Raw genomic sequence first — 10,386 nt, 5'->3', positions numbered from 1 at the left:
CTCATCTTGCACTATAGTAACGTGTGTGGTCCAGGTAGCTTTGCATAAAAAGTGGTTGTCATTCGCAAGGCTACTTTTACTTTTATACTTTAAGTACATTTCAAAGCCTGTACTTTGTTACTTTTACTTAAGTAAAGAAGTTAAATCAGTACTTCTACTTTTACCAGAGTATTTTTTAACACAAGTATCTGTACTTCTACTTAAGTACGGGAAGTGAGTACTTTTGCCATCTCTGCCCGATACTTATGTCACGATACGATATTATTGCGATTTTAAACATATTGCAATATTCTGCGATATATTGCAATGTATTACCTTTTTTCCAACTTCAGATTTTTCCGAATTTCAAATGATGTTCCGAAAGGACAATTTTGTCAACATCTGTTTTATCTAAAAAGATACATTTCTCTGTTTGTTCATCTCACTTCAATTTTATTGGTGCAAAATGTGATTGTCAAGCAGACAAAGTGACCAACATATATATCATAAAAAAAATCGATACTTGGCGTCTGTGTATCGATACAGTATTGCCACGAAAAATATCGCGATACTATGCTGTATCGATTTTTTCCCCCACCCCTACAGAACACACAGTTGAATTTTTTTTGGTAAGGAAGATAAAATGTAACATAAAATGTACATATATTGCATGTTCCTTCCACAGCAATGGAAATGTGGGCAGTTTATGCTTACTGTACTATGTATCACTATAAAATGTTGCTGTAAAGTAGTTACATAGATATATGTTTTACCTGTACATACTGGTACCGTAGCTCCTTAACTCTGTCCTCATTCCTTTGGAATGGTACACGGTACAGCTGTTTCGTACTCATCTGGTTTCTATGCAGCACCCTGTCGATGGTTGAAATGCCAACCGTATGGATGTTTTCAAAGACATTGTTGTCGTCTATAATGGTCCTTTGTATTTCCCTGAGTCTCATGGCATTGTTTGCTCGGACCATGGTGCAAATAGCCTCCTCCTGTCGAGGTGCGAAATGGCGTCCTCTGCCACCGGTTTGAGGTAATCTTGCAGTCCTATGTTGGGAAAAATGCAGTGATGCATTACACAATTTCACATAGACAAAAACTATGCAAACACACATTTTACTGTAAAACATACAGGTGGGTGCATGTAAGGTGCAGTATGTATCTGTATAGAGTATATTTCTGTATGCTGTGAAATACAAGTGGACTACTGTAATATCAAGCATTGTAGGAAGCATACAGTATACTGCTTATATACAGTAACAGTGCATTGTACATTGGTGGACATAACTGTTCTCTCTTCAAAACGTTTGAACTATTGAGGACACGGTTGATCTCCCAATATTCGGCTGCACCCTTCGACCCGCCTCAGCCATTGTAAGGCCATGATTGACAACATGGTCTACAATAGTAGCCCTTATGTCATCAGATATGCGCCTATGTCCTCTTCTGCCTCTTCCTCTGTTTTGTCTTCCACCATGCATCCTTGCTCCTCTTCTTCCTCCTCTTGGGCCAAGAAACGAACAGGAAACAAACAGGAAACGAACAGGAAACGAACAGGGTCAACAGCCAAGAGTCTTGGCTGTTGACCCTGTTCATTTCCTGGTCCATCCATTATTAAAAAATTGCAACTCTGTCTCTGTTGAGGTCTGTCTATATATGCTTGCCCATTGATTGTTTATGAGATGCACCTTTGAGCAATTTAGACAACTGGTTGATTATTGGTTGAACTAACACTTTACATTCCTTCATGAGTGAGGGTCAAGTCTAATAGAAATGTGTTGAAATATGCTTGACAGTTTATGACAAATAGTTCAACAATTTTGCATGTAATGGCTTATGCAAGGAACTAATGCCTAGATGTTTTGAGGGGTAAGACTATTCAACAGAAAACCATCTACTATATTTTGATCAACATGACATGAGCAATTGAAAATGTGGAAAAAAGCTGACACTTGTATATTATCAATTAAAATATGTACAAAAACAATTGCAATTTGTTCAAAGGAATAAGAAATTGCTTTAATGATGTGCACAAGTGACTAGATGATTTGGAATTTGTACAAGTAGTATCAAGAATTGCACTTTTGATCTAAGAAATGCACCAAAGCGACTGAGAAAAACTGTAAAGTATACTTACTGTATATTGTAAAATGCAATATTGTATGAAGCATTACAGAAAGTATACAGCAGGGGTCACCAACCTTTTCTAAACTGAGAGCTACTTCATGGGTATTGAGTCATACGAAGGGCTACCAGTTTGATACTCTTCTGAAATAACAAATGTGCTCAGTTTGCCTTTAGTTATATATGATTATTAATGATTAATGATGCTCATCTATGTGAAAACACTGATCATGTTAATGATTTCTCACAATAATTATCAACAATGACTTAACAAGGTGGGAAACCGATAATATCAATATTCAATTTAAATTTTTAGAACAGGCCTGAGGGCTACTCATGTGGTCCTTGGGGGCTACCTGGTGCCCGTGGGCACCATCTTGGTGACCCCTGGTATACAGTATTACAGTACAGTGCCTATTGTTAGATTACATACCTGTTCTGTCAACGAAAAGTCTGAATGATTGAGGACACAGTTGTTCTCCCAACATTTGGCTGCACCCTTCGACCAGCCTCGGGCCATTGTAAGCCCATGATTGAGAACGTGGTCTAGTGTGGCTCTTATCTCATCAGGAACGCACATATGTCCTCGGCCTCTTCTGCCTCTTCCTCTGCTTTGCCTCCTAACTCCTCCGCCACACAGCCTCACTCCTCTTCCTCTTCTTCTTCTCTCTGGCTGTTGACCCCGTCCAATTCCTTGTCCTTCCATTATCAGACATTGTAACATTGTGTTGTGCTCCAGCTATATATATATATACTTGCCAGTTGATGGTTCATGAGATGCACCTTCGTTAGAGAAAGTCAAGATTCACCTGGGTGGAATTTACCAATTCAGGACAGATTTAGAAAAAAAGTCTAATTGAAATGTATAGAAATATGCTTGACATATTATGACAACTTGTTCAACCATTTTGCATGTAAAGACTTATGCTATGAACTAATGCCTAAATGTTGTGGGGTGAGACTATTCAACAGAGACCCATTATAATACATTTTGATCAACATGACATAAGCAATTGATAATGTAGGAAACAGCAGAGAATTGTACATAATCATTTGCATGGATGCACCAAAGCATTTGCAACTTGTTCAAAGAAATGAGAAACTGCTTTTTTGATGTGCACAAGTGACACAATGATGTGAAGATTGAACAGGTAGTTTTGAGAATTTCAATTCTGATCTGAGAAATGTACCAAAGCGACTGAGAAAAAAACTGTAAAGATCCCCTCCACTCAAAAACTTGTTTTTCTTTTGTTTCCCCTTAGTCTATATCCACGACGTTCCCCTCCAGGGATTGCTCTGGTGGTGAGAGAAATTCCGCCAGATGTCCCTCTTTTCGGCCAGATGTCCGTCCCCTTCCTCTTTCTTTGTGTTGTTGTTCTAACCTCTGGTGGATTTGTGAGGACTATGGTTAACTGCTCCTCAGATCTCTGCAGGGTAAATCCAGACAGCTAGCTAGACTATCTGTCCAATCTGAGTTTTCTGTTGCACGACTAAAACAACTTTTGTACGTACACATGTTCCACCAAAACAAGTTCCTTCCTGAGACTGTTTAGCAGAGGCACCGTGGCTCCGTCCAGAGCTTAGCACCGCCCAAGACGATTGTGATTGGTTTAAAGAAATGCCAATAAACCAGAGCACATTTTTCTTCTATCCCACAATGGTGTGTGGACTAGCCAGACCCTCCTTCGCAGCGCTGTGGAGGAAGGTCTGGCATTGCGAGACTAGTTTCCCCTAAAATGTCTAACCGTGGCTTTACTGACTTGTATCTGTGCAAGGTTAGTCACGAGAGAGGTGCTTTCACATTCCTCTCCTGAAGGGGGAGATGTCTGTGCACTTCCCTGAAATCTGACATTCAAACGTATCCTGGGCAAATTTGATACGTCACTGATTCGCAAGCCAATCGCTGTTTAATATGCAAAAGCCAGAAAGAAAACCTGAAACCTCATATGGACAGTGGACTGTCAGTACGGAGAGCGGAAACACACTGTCATTGTAGCTGTCAGCCACTGCCAGTTACAAGCTTACATGCTAACAAACAACATAAGCAAATCAAAGATGCTAACTACACTAACCATTCTGATACGTCTGCTAGTCGCCCATTTGGTGCACAACAGACTCCTCATCTGAGTCTGGATCTGACTAATGGCGGGTTTAGTCCATGGTTTAGACAGAACGCCAGATCACAGGCTGGCAGCGGAGTTCCTGCCTCCTGTCTGAACCCGGCCTGAGGGTCAAACATGTATGGCTGAATCTCTCTGACGTTTCTAGCCATCTTGATGCACACTGCTTTTTCACCGCTCAACCTAGCGATAGCAGCTGGTGAGCGGGGACATGAAGCCAGATCCAGAATTTCTCAATGAGGGAGAAAGAGTAAATTTGCTTCCAGACCCTTTTTAGAGTATACCTTTTTACTTTTTACATGGGAAAACGTTCAACTAAATATTTAATATAGCAGAATATTTTTTCAAACTTTAAAATGTGTCTGAAGGGGGACTCTAGGTATGAGCTCAATCTTTTCAGGTTTAAAACAGAAGAAACAAAGGCTTCAGTGCTGTGGTAAAATGTGTTATTGTCCTCCAAAACCATATGATCATTGAGCATAAACAAAAGTCTTTGTGGAGGCAACGTTCAATGATGTGTTTTTAATTAGTGTTATTTTGTGTCTATGAGTTTAATGCAAGTAGCCTACCTGTCTATTTCACCTTAATAACATACCTTAAAGTGACTATATGTTACTTTTATATGTTTATGAAACTGTATAATTTTTCATCTGATGTGGGATGACGGGTCACAGATTTTGGCATACCTAACCCTAACCCTAACACCGGAAAAGCTTGTTTTAGTGAGTATGCAGGAGATAGATAGCAGGAGATTTATGTAGGCCTAACTGTATTGTAATGTTATGTTAGAAGTTATCTGCTGTAGTTATGGCTGATACTGGGGCAGGACCATCACAGGAAAGAAGGAAATTATACGAAGAACAACTGAAAGCTAAAAGGGAAAGTGAAAGATAACGGGCGATAACAGATGGAGACAATTACGGGATTGTAAATGATTCAAAACCCACCCCGAATTGGCCCTCATGTACAGTACAGGCCAAAAGTTTGGACACACCTTCTCATTCAATGCGTTTCCTTTTTATTTTCATGACTATTTACATTGTAGATTCTCACTGAAGGCATCAAAACTATGAATGAACACATATGGAATTATGTACTTAACAAAAAAGTGTGTAGTAACTGAAAACATTCCACTAATTATCTCTGACAAAGCACACCTGTGAAGTGAAAACCATTTCAGATGACTACCTCATGAAGCTCATTGAGGGAACACCAAGGGTTTGCAGCGCTATCAAAAAAAGCAAAGGGTGGCTACTTTGAAGAATCTAAAATATAAGACATGTTTTCAGTTATTTCACACTTTTTTGTTAAGTACATAATTCCATATGTGTTCATTCATAGTTTTGATGCCTTCAGTGAGAATCTACGATGTAAATAGTCATGAAAATAAAGGAAACGCATTGAATGAGAAGGTGTGTCCAAACTTTTGGCCTGTACTGTATATAATATGTCTATTTCATTCATAAAAGAACTTTAGAATGTGTGATGTGGTTGTACGTCAGTAGCAGACAGTAAATTACGTCCTCCTTCCATTTAGCGCCAACGTTTTATTCCTTTTACTCCGTGTTTGTGTTGACCTACTATTTTCTTTTCCCTTGTGCCTCTGTAACGTTACTTGTGTAAAGCGTCCGTGGGTTTCATGAAATGCGTTATATTAATCTAAGTTCTTATTACGTTGGTTGCTACAACAATCTCTTAATGCTTGCGCTCGTGACAAAGTGACAATGATACCTGGTTTAGCTCACCAGACATCCAGGCTAAGTTTGCAACACTTGAAATGCAACAATGAAATGCAACATCTGTAAGTTATTCTCTTATTGTAAATGAATTATTTTCTGTCTGAGCAAAACTTTCATCGCAACTGTATGACCTCCCCGTAAGGCTAACTCGGTAATATAAAGTGGGTAATACAGCACCGTAAAGAAATGATCTTTATGACAGCAGGTTGTGGTAAAAACCCTAGCACTTTAGTCCAAAGGGGCCACTGGCATCAACACAAACTGAGAGTTACATATAGCCACTTTAATTCTGCAGCTTCCAAAGGAAATCAACATGGAACAGTATACAAAGTAGAGACAATACAGGCTGATAAAGCAAGGAAGTGTTCATTCTCATATCTGTATTGTTCCCAATGTGCACGGCTACTGAAATTAACATATTAATGTGGCACCTTTTTTTATCGACATCCCTGATGTTTGAGTCTGAGTCATTTGCCTCCTTGTTATGCCGGTGTAAAGTCCGCCCACTGGTCATCTCACTGTCTATGAGGCATCTGCAGAGCACAAACATGAAGCACATCAATGAGAGCGAACAAAGCAGGAGGATATTTTCAGCCTGAGCCAAAACAACAGTCTATTTGGTGCAATTTAGGCTATTCAAATGTTTTTCAGTAAGAACGTGTGAGGAGCTATAGAGCCATTTATAAGCATAAGGATAGAAATATGTTGTAATAAAAGGATGTTTAGATTTGAATGTCTCAGTCTGGTGGGAATTGAACAGTGTGAGACTGCTGGAGCTAGATTTGCTTTTACATCATAATAAAAGTATAGAATAGTTAGAAAACGGTTTGGCAACATGATAATTTTCACTTAACAAACCAGAAACAAAGAGATCTACAATCTGATAAATCTTTGTCAGTTGTACGTTTTAAGGTCACAGTTCAAACATTAACAGAATTTTCATCACCTAAATGTTTAATCCTGCCGTTTCTTTGTTCAGTCAATTATCTGTGCGGTCTACATGTGAATGTGCTCTGACCATGAATTACAGCTTTGTGTGGGAAGATGGATGAAGGCAGCCAGAGGCTACAGTATGAAAGAGAGGCAGGCAGGTATGTGGAGGGGGAGGATACGCTGATGGGAAAAACAAGAGTGGAACACAACAGTGAAGGTTTGGTGAAAAAGCAGACAAGCCTCTGACGCACTTCTGACGCACTTCTGTTTTAAAGTGTGAGTTAATTTTTTTGTTTTACATTATTCAGTATTTCTGGGAAACAGACCAAATAAAAGCTTTGATTCCTTATGTATTTCACTCACTAAAAGGGAGCTAAAAACCAGGACATTCATGTGTTAAAATGATTTTCTTTCCTCAAAAGCATGTAGCTGTGGGAATGGCACCTATGAGTTTTGAATATTTAGGCAAACTGTTCCAGTTAACTCCACAGAGTGTCTCAGTTTGCTCTCAGTCTGTCTCCAGAAATTATTCATTAGTCACTTGTCCTTTAATTTGTCTGCTTTCTCAGCTCCAATGGCTCTGCGTGCTCTTGTTTCTACTGCTGTCCACTCACAGACATCACGTAACTTCGGCACAAACTCTAAACACACAGGACTCGTGCTCCTTTTTGTCAACGAGAAAACAACTGCCACGTCATTGAAACGGAACAAAAGATCTCAGCTGTTGGTCATATTGTAGGTTGTACTGAAGGAAAACATAAAACATGTCATTTTTCTATGATTACATCCCATTGTAATGCACACCATTACATCAGCCCTGATCCTGACACATAACCTCTGTTCCTGTTTGTCGTCTGCAGACATGTGTACACAAGTTTTCATGGCCAACCTGACAGCACCAGCTCTGCACGCTGAGCTCACTCTGACTGAAGGTCTGTTTATCAGTGAAATCAGCTGATGTAGTATTTAAACATGGCTCTAGACGACACATTGTTGGACGCAACTAGTTTGTGCAGCATTAATGGGAAAACAAAACAGGCAATTCTCTACGAGGATTGAAATGCTACAACTGGGAAGCAAAAACATTATTAATTTGTCTGAATGTAGCAGCTTATTCTGATTTGTAATTCTCTAGATTTAAAGTGGTACTCGTACTACGTAGTATTTTACTTACATAATGTTGGGGGCTTGAAAGACAGATATATTAAAGAAAGAATGGTTAAAATGTATGCTACAAAAGTCGAGATATCCTGACATCAAGTCGTTACTTATGGGTCTTTTCTCCAAAAACGGATGCTACTGTACGTCCCATAATGCAACTTGAAAGCATCTTTCTGTTAGACCCTGTTAAACACCCACATTTTTCATTTTTCTGCACTTAGGGAATAAAAGACTTGCAGGCTTTATTTTAAAAAAGAAATCATAATTAGGGTTATGTTCTTGATTCTATAATAAAAATATGTTTTTGTATTTTACATTGCAGCTAACGGTAAGCATCGTGATTCCTTGTCCACTAGGCAATGATCAGGGTAGTACTCCACATGATGCAAAAATTACATTTAAAGTTAGTGGAGTGTCCCTTTAAGAAATTACTGAGAATATGGGAAATGTGGAAATGAAAAGAAAAGAATGACTTGAACACAGCATCGACAGATAGATAAGTGTCCTGGCGAGCCATATGGCTAACCAGCACAACAACTGATGTCACAGTTACGTGGTCTGTGCTCATCTCTGACTGAAGGTCTCACACACTTGTTGCTATGGACTGTTTTTCACACCAGACCACTTGAGCCTCCATTATTCAGAGTAAACACACAGTGAATCCAACACTACAGACATACTGTGTGCCTTGCAGCTTTAACGCAGGAATACTGAAATCTACATAGTATGTTCTTCTCTTTATTATCCATCATGTTCAGTCAGCTTGCACTGTATGGATCTCTGTTGTCCCATTCTGTTTGTCTATTGTGTTGTGATTTATTGTAGAATTGTACAACTAGCAAAAGCATTTTGGCAGTGTTATTTTTGGAAGGATATGTCTCAAGGTCTGTTTTGAACCTCTTCATCACATTTTCTTAGCGTCCAATGTGACTTAATGTGACCTAAATATGTCCAACAAACAGTCCAAAACTCAAAGAAATGTTATCTATGATTATCTAAAAAAAGCCTAATTCTCACAGTATAGAAGCTATATGTTACTCTTTTTTGCTTTACAACTGTCTTAAAGTAGTCTGGATGACAGTTCATTTACACACTTGGAGCAACAAGACAGGCCTGCTTGGTTCTTTCAGGGAATGATTGTAAAGATTAACAAAGAATAAGTTTACAGCATTTCCTTTACTCTTTCATGGCTCACTTTACACCAAAGAATAACAGTTACTTTAGGTACTATGATATATAACACATTGACAATGAAAATGCCGATTTCTCAGTTTAATCAATTAGTGTATTGCAACTCCGTGCATAATCATAACACTAGAAAGGCAAATACTGTTCATATAACAATCCCTTATCCAAAAACTAATTTTATGATGAAAACTGTCCTGTATAGAGCTATTGTCATCTGGAATAACATTCCTATTGAAGTGCGTCAGCTTTGTAATAAGCAGTCATTTAAAAGAAATCTTAGATGTTTTGTGTTGATGTAGGTTTTTATATGTTTTGATTAAAGTAATTATATTAATATTGTATTAATATTTAGTCCTACTATGAATGGAAACTAGAGTGTATGTATGTATGTGTTTGTGTATGTATGTATAGATATGAAATGTGTATATGTGATTTTGTTATGATTGAAATGTGTATATTGTTGTAATGTAATTTTTTTTTTTTTAGAATGGACCCCAGGGAGACTAGCTGATTGCATAGACTTTCAGCTAATGGGATCCTTAATAAATAAACAACAAATATACAGCATTTCCTCTCTAACTGGGAGGTTTTGGGACTGATTGCTGTGGACAAAGTACACACGGCGATACACTGGTAAGAGTCAATGAGGTTTAACCATGTATCAGCTCATTTAAATAGCTCACGTTACTGGATTGTGTCAACAGTTAACTTCATTTAATATTGTATGAGGTGTTTTCTTTTGCGGGATGCAAATGTTCCACCAAAACGAGTTCCTTCCTAGACTATTTAGCAGAGCCACCGTCGCTGCGTCCAGAGCTTACCACCGCCCAAGACCGTTGTGATTGGTTTAAAGAAATGCAACCAACCCAGAGCGTTTTTTTCTCCTATCCAGGAGTGTATTTGTGGAGGGGCCAGACCTTACTCTGCAGCACTGTGGAGTAAGGTCTGGCAGTGCGAGACTACCAAACATTAGATAGATATTGCTGGTATGGCGCTGTTACGCTACAATTTGATACCATATCATAATTGCTGTCTGTGGGACAGTAGCTTCTTTTAAAGGACTGATTTGACATTTTGGGAAATACCGTTAACACTTATTCCCTTTCTTGCTGAGAGTTAGATGATTAGATTGA

At 38.7% G+C, this 10,386-nt stretch overlaps 1 long non-coding RNA gene across 1 annotated transcript; it reads left to right on the top strand.

Moving 5' to 3' along the window:
* Window positions 1–7,072: 7,072 nt before the first annotated feature.
* LOC120545348 lies at window positions 7,073–9,755 on the top strand. The gene is made up of 3 exons (XR_005636679.1): window positions 7,073–7,180; window positions 7,474–7,639; window positions 7,765–9,755. It is a non-coding gene; the product is annotated as an uncharacterized LOC120545348 (long non-coding RNA).
* The last annotated feature ends 631 nt before the right edge of the window (window positions 9,756–10,386 follow it).

This window comes from Perca fluviatilis, chromosome 2 (assembly GCF_010015445.1).
Source record: "Perca fluviatilis chromosome 2, GENO_Pfluv_1.0, whole genome shotgun sequence".
NCBI classification, from domain to species: domain Eukaryota; kingdom Metazoa; phylum Chordata; class Actinopteri; order Perciformes; family Percidae; genus Perca; species Perca fluviatilis.
Note: the sequence above shows the minus strand (reverse complement) of the source record. Positions and strands in the feature narration are given on the sequence as shown.